This window comes from Rhinolophus sinicus, chromosome 3, assembly GCF_057876585.1.
Source record: "Rhinolophus sinicus isolate RSI-liver-muscle chromosome 3, RSI-T2T, whole genome shotgun sequence".
NCBI lineage: Eukaryota > Metazoa > Chordata > Mammalia > Chiroptera > Rhinolophidae > Rhinolophus > Rhinolophus sinicus.
In genome coordinates, this window is record NC_142503.1 from 15,928,808 (window position 1) to 15,935,295 (window position 6,488).

A 6,488-nucleotide genomic window follows, 5' to 3' on the forward strand; every position below is an offset into this window, starting at 1 on the left:
ATGAATATAATGTACTGACATGTAAGGAAAAAAAAATGTTTGTGAATGTATCCCAGTAGATGTTTGTAGTTGATCATCTGTAGCTTGTGTGTAATTAATAATTTGTAACTACTCTCAGGATTACCACTCAATTTGGACCTTAATTAAGGTCAATAAACATTAAATATATATGATGGAGAGTTAGGTTTTATTGAAAAGAAAATTGAAAAATATTTTGGAAAATAATAACTTTAGTCATATTCTGTAAGACATTCCTACTAATTCATATCCAACTACATTTGTTCACATTATCAATAAACCTACTTTAAACGTGAAGAAAAACAAAGACACTATTTAAAAATCAATCAATCATGATACTACATTGATTGGAGAGATTTTAAGAAAAAGGTGTGAAAGAATCAAAGAAAAATAAATAACCCCAAACTCAATTTTGTTCAGTGATAACTTGTGAATGTACTCATAAGAAAACTCATAGTGTAATTATTTAAATAATTCATATAAAAAAATAATCCAAACAAAAATATTAAAAACATTTTGCAGAGTTCTTTGTTCATTTTTTATTTTATGGTATTTAAAATACCCTTTTATAACTGAATATTATCATTTGTATAATTTTTCTTAATAAACCTAATTGGAGTAATTTTATTTTCACATCCTAAATATTACAAAGCCGTAATACTCACAGGTAGATGCTTTGGGTTATGATACCTGGTTAAATACACATTTACCATGGGAAGTTTGATCTTTTTAATTATTGTGAAAAAATTAAATCCATAAAGAGTATATGATTCTATACCTATATTTTATATTCTGTACTACGTTTTCTGGAACATACTGATCAATAAAACTAGTTACACAATGTAATCATGTTAATTTTTTTTCCTGGTTAAAAAAAAGTTTACAGTCATGTACCGCATACTGATGTTTCTGTCAAAAACAGACCGAATATATGACAGTGGTTCCAGAAGATTATAATGAAGGTGAAAAATTCCTATAGTGATATTGTAGCTGTAGAAATGTCATAGCACAGGGCATTACTCATGTGTTTGTGGTGATGCTGGTGTCAACAAACCAAGGCCAGTTATTTAAAAGTATAGCACATACATTTATGAACACTACATAATATCGATAATAATAATAAATTACTATGATCCTGGTTTTTGTATTTACTATGCTAAACTTTTTATTGTTATTTTAGAATATACTCTTGCTAGTTATAAAAAAAAAATGTTTGCTGTAAAGCACTATGCCTTATTATAATCGAAACTACCTCATATATTTTGTGTTTATCACATCTCTTAATTGCGTTGTTTTAGCCTGCGTTTCATTTAATCTTATGTTATTTTGTTTATCATTGCCCCTAAGTTTACAAAAGCCATTGCTAGTGTTGCCAGTAAGAGGCCACATGAAGCGAAATAAAATTAAAAGTGATGAAAGACTATGAGGTTGAAAATCAGTGATGTTTATTGCTCACCTGTCAGGCGTGTCCCATTCCACAATAGTTACAATCTTGAAAAATAAGAACAAAGTGACAGAAACTGTTAAAGGATCTGCTCCATTGAGGGCAACAGACAGCAAAATCAGAAGGGCTTGTATCAGACATGGAGAAACTTCTAATGACCTGGATTAAAAACCAGGCATAGAGTATACCTCTCTCAGCACCATGATAATCATGGCCAAAGCAAAATGTTTGTTTGTGATGTTAAAAGATGAGTCTGTACATCTGCAGTTGAAGTAGAACAATATTGTATGTAAACTATTAATTAAATATATACACAGGAAGTGGAGTATAACATAAGATAGTCAGTGGTATTGTAACAGTTATGTAAGACGTCAAAGGAGTAGTAGCTTGGGGGAGGGGGGTTATCACTTTGTGAGTGGTGTAAATGTCCACTATGTTGCTTTGCACACCTGAAACTAATTTAAAAAATGGGGGGAAAAAAGACAAGGATGGACCAGACTCCAATGTTGAATTTTCTGCTAGCTCTGAGTTGTTTAAACAATTTAACAATTGTTATTCATTGCATAATGTGACAGTGAGTGGTGAGTCTATCAATACTGATCTGAAGGCAGCTGAAGAAGTTTTGGAAACTCTAGATAAGCTGATTGTGGACAAAAATTACTTGCCACAACACACATTCATTACGGATAAAATCTCTCCATTCTGGAAACAGATGCCTGAAAGAACTTTTATCCAAAAAGAGGCCAAGTCGATGCCAGGTTTGAAGGCTTTTAAGGACATGATGACATCCTGGACAATGTTGCAGGCTACACTGTAAACTCCATGACTTCAAGCATATCAATAGGCACACACTGCCAGTGCACTAAAGAAGTAATAAGAAGTCATGGATGACCCAGCTCCTCTTCCAAGATCCCCTCCTGAATTGTTACGCCAGCAGGGAGAATTACTCTGTGGAGAATAACACACCTTTAAAGATTGTCCTTATTGTCAGTAATGATTCTGAACATCTGTCCTTTACTGGTGATCTTCACCTCAATATAAAACTGCTGTTTCACCATCCAAACACCACCTCTGTTATCCAACCAATGGATGAAGGAGTTATAGCAGCTTTTAAGGCCTGCTACCTGAAGAAAACTGTTGCCCAGGCTATTGCTGCAACTGAGGAAGACCGTGGGAAGACACTGATGCAATTCTGGAAGGATTACAATATCACATCCTCCACCAAAAATCTTGTTTGGGCTTGGGATAATGTCATAAAAGAAGGTATGAGTGGCATCTGGAAGAAGACATCAAAGGATTTCCCAAGGATGAGGAGGTTGCAAAAATCAACCAGGATGTGGCTGAGGTGGCAAACAACTTAAGCTTGACTATGAATGAAGGTGACATGGTGGAGATCCTAGGAATTTCAGAGGAATTGACTAATCAAGAATTGTTGAAACTGAACAAGAATGCATAGAGGAAGAAGAGGCAAGAGACTTTAGTTGCTTCCATGTCTTGGCCACCATAAAGCTGCAGTGAACATCAGAGCACATATATCTTTACGAATAAATGTTTTCAGAATATTTTGGTAGATACCCAGGAGAGGGATTGCTGGGTCATATGGTAATTCCATTCTTAATTTTTTGAGGAACCTCCACACTGCCTTGCATAGTGGCTATACCCATATGCATCACTGCCAAAAGTGTGTGAGGGTTCCTTTTTCTCCACAGCCTCTCCAACACTTGTTATTATTTGTCTTGTTGATGATAGACATTCTAACTGATGTGAGGTGATATCTCATTGTGGTTTTTGTTTGCATTTCTCTGATGATTAGTGATGTTGAGCATCTTTTCATATGTCTATTGGCCATCTGTATGTCCTCTTTAGAGAAATACTTCGATAGATGATCGATTAAAGAAGTTGTGGCTTATATGCACAATGAAATACTATTCTTCCATAAGAAAAGATGAAATACTATCATTTGCGACAACATGGATGGATCTTGAGGTTATTATTCTAAGCGAAATAAATCAGACATAAAAAAGTTGAGAACCATGTGATTTCACTGATATGTGGGATATAAAACTGAAAACAACAAAGGGCAAGACAAACAACAAATAAAAAAACAAGAACTCACAGACATAGACATTAGTGTAGTTGTTACCAGAGTGCAAGGGGGGAGGGAGGTAGTAGATGAGAGTAAATGGGATCAAATATATGGTGACAGAAGGAGAACTGACTCTGGGTGGTGAACACACAATGTGATATATAGATGGTGCTTTACACAATTATCCACCTGAAACCTATGTAACTTTACTAACCATTGTGACCCCAATAAACTTTAATTAAAAGAAGAGGAAAGATAAAGGGAAACTACAAGAAGATTAAAACAAGAACTTCCAATATAATTCCACAGTGAAGAATTTAGCAGAAGCTTTTGCTGACCTCAGCAAGCTTCTTAAAAGTTTGAAAACATGGACCCCAATACTGAAAGGATTTCATTAATATAGAAGAATTTCCATGGTGCATTATATACTTACAAGCAAATCTATGATGAAAAAAAGAAACAAACAAAACAAACCACCATGGACATATTGCAGAGTTTTCAAGAACAGCCTCAGGCAGGTCCTTCAGGAGAAATTCCAGAAGGCCTTGTTATCATAGGAGATGACAGTTCCTTGCGTGTTATAGCTCCTGAAGACCTTCCCGTGGAACAAGATGTGGAGGTGGAGACAGTGGTATCGATGGTCCTGACCCTGTGTAGGCCTGGGCTCATGTGTGGGTTTGTGCCTTAGTTTTCAGCAAAAAAAGTGTTTTAAAAAGTAAAACACAAAAATATATTAAAATTGAAAATAGATAAAAGCTTGTAGAATAAGGATATAAAGAAAATACTTCTGTACATCTGTTTGATATATTTGTTTTAAGCCAAGTGTTACTACAAAAGAATCAAAAAGTTAAAAAGTTAAAAGTTACAGTAAACTAAGTTTAAGTTATTATTGAAAAAGAAAAATATGTTTGATAAATTTAGTGTAACCTAAGTGTGTGTATAATGTTTATAATGTCTGCAGTCATGTACAGTAATGTCTTGGGCCTTCACATTCACTCACACTCACTCACTGACTCACCCAGAAATTATTCCAATCCTGCAAGCTCCATTCATGTGCCCAAACAGGTGTACCATTTTTTTTTTCTTTTATTGAATTTTCATTGTACCTTTTCCATGTTTAGATATGCAAGTACTTGCCATTGTGTTACAGTGACCTGCAGCATTCAGTGCAGTAACGTGCTATCCAAGTTTGTAGCCTAGGAACAGTAGTCTACCCCAGATAGCCCAGGTGTGCAGTAGGCTACACCATGCAGGTTTGTGTAAGAGCACTCTGTGATGTGTGCCCAAGGGCAAATCACTAAGGACACATTTCTCAGAATGTATCCCTGTTTTTAAATGATAGATGACTGTACTGAAAGCCTGAAAGTTTATCCTAGTCATTGGACACAGTAGTGTTTGAATATGCACTTTAAAAGAATCCTATAAAAACACTTAAGTGGAATTTTGTTAGAATGTCATCAGTGTCTTTACACTAAAACCAACATTTAATTAATAGTTAATATAGTCCATCCATTACTTAATTTTGAAATTGGAATTAAAGAATAAAATCAAATACAGTTTGTTCAATTTATCTCCATCATTAAGGCAATCTAAGAAACCTACATTGTGTTCATAATTGTGAAATGGAATAGCATTAGCATACTATCAATGTCAAGTGGTATCTGATGATATGCCATGTTCCTGGTTAAGGCTGAGATATTCAGAGAGATAAACTAATTTTCCTCAAGCATTTATCTCTGAATTTTGATTTCTATTTATTTTATTGATGGATGCAACACACTTCAAGTATTTGTAAGAACACTTTGTTTTTATTAATCAAAATAATGTTAGTTTTAATATTTCCTATGTATACCTGAATATATGCTCAAATTAGGTGTTGTGTTTAAATAAACCAAGATCCTAAAATTCACAAGCGATCTCTTGTTCATTAAAATACAATATCAAAACATTCACCAAAATTTGAAAAGCATTATTTTCAAAAAAGTTTTTTTTCTCTATATCAGTAACCATGAAAGTATTCTAAAAATCAAAACATAAAAATATAAAATGCAATATATTTTGTCAATAAGGAAGGCTGACATAATGAAAGTATTCATGGAAAACACTGAATAACTAATAAACAGGGTGTTATTCAATTTTAATTTTCTTTTAATATTTCATATAATTCTTGTCATTTTTGATACATAGTTTCAAAATGTAGAACATGTACACTCTATGCATTAATTAAATGACGAGCTTTCAGTTTCATTTATTTTGTAAACTTCAGTGATTTCACTAAAGTAGTACCTTAGTCCTTCTAACATCACCATAGGAATAAAACAAAAATAGGGACTATCTAATCACAAAGAAGACTGTCACATTCACTATCCATGTCCTCAAACTTAGTACATATTTGTTTTAGAAGACTACCCCCAGGGATCTTCTCAGGAACAGCAAGAATAAACAACTTGAAAACTGAAGACACAACAGTGTTTGCTATTTTTATTACGAAATCTCTTATCTGAATACCTTGTGCCTTGCTCATTAAAAAGGACCCCTGATGTGAAATAATATAGTTTGAAAATAGTGGTTAAAAAAAAAGAAAATAATGAGATGATTCTTTTATTTTAGTCGCAATATAAAGGAATACCGAGGTAGTATCAAAGAGATAAAGGAGTTTCTCGCTGTGGTTGTTTTTTCAGGAACTAAAGAATAGGGACTTTAGGTGGACAACATATGGAGAATGTGCCAAGTCAGTATTTTATGTTCAAACACTAGAAGCCAATTAAATTCATTTAGGAAAAAAGGAAATTTTAAGACCTACTAATTGGTAGTATCTAGAATCTATGGGATGGGTGGGGAATGGAACAGAGGTAGAAAACAAAGTATAATTGACAAAGTTAAGACCGAAGCATCGGGATGTTGTGCTTAGAACTGGCAAAAGTACCTCGAATACTGTGC